A 771-nucleotide genomic window follows, 5' to 3' on the forward strand; every position below is an offset into this window, starting at 1 on the left:
AGATTATTTAAATTCTGAAGTTAACTTTCTGTAATGTTTAAATCGTTTATCAATAAATTGTTATTCTGTATGTGGAATTAATAACTTCCCTAGGAAAACATTGACTTTGCTAGGGATTGAGTCTCAGAATCATCAAGAATGAAGAAATGAAGCACAGTCCCTTGGAAAGTATTTAGGGGCCCTTACAAGCTGTTGTCTAGTTCATACATACACATGTGTTTTTTTTTTTAATATATTTTATTGATTTTTCACAGAGAGGAAGGGAGAGAGATAGAGAGTTAGAAACATCGATGAGAGAGATACATCGATCAGCTGCCTCCTGCACATCTCCCACTGGGGATGTGCCCGCAACCCAGGTACATGCCCTCGACCGGAATCGAACCCGGGACCCCCCAGTCCGCAGGCCGACGCTCCATCCACTGAGCCAAACCGGTTTCGGCCATACACATTTTAAGTGAGAGAACATATCCTGGTAGTGGAAGGGCACTCCCAGAGTAAATGGTGTGTGGCATACGTGACAACTCTAAATGTATGTGCTCTGTTCTGTTTTCAGATAAAGCAGTGATTCTGATTCTCCCCCACCTTTCTTCCCCCATAAAATTTTGAAAGTAATTTTTTACTTAATAATAAACTAAGATTTTTCTGCCCTCAACTTCTTTTTTTTTTAATATATTTTATTGATTTTTTACAGAGAGAAAGGGAGAGGGACAGAGAGTTAGAAACATCGATGAGAGAGAAACATCTATCAGTTGTCTCCTGCACACTCCCACC

General features: G+C 39.9%; 1 protein-coding gene across 1 annotated transcript in view; it reads left to right on the forward strand.

The window, feature by feature from the left end:
• PPP4R3A (protein phosphatase 4 regulatory subunit 3A) overlaps positions 1 to 771 on the forward strand; it is a gene marked incomplete at its 5' end in the record, with an annotated part of 38,668 nt that overhangs the window by 24,949 nt on the left and 12,948 nt on the right. The window lies entirely within an intron of this gene.

This window comes from Myotis davidii, unplaced genomic scaffold (assembly GCF_000327345.1).
Source record: "Myotis davidii unplaced genomic scaffold, ASM32734v1 scaffold732, whole genome shotgun sequence".
Classification (NCBI taxonomy): Eukaryota; Metazoa; Chordata; class Mammalia; order Chiroptera; family Vespertilionidae; genus Myotis; species Myotis davidii.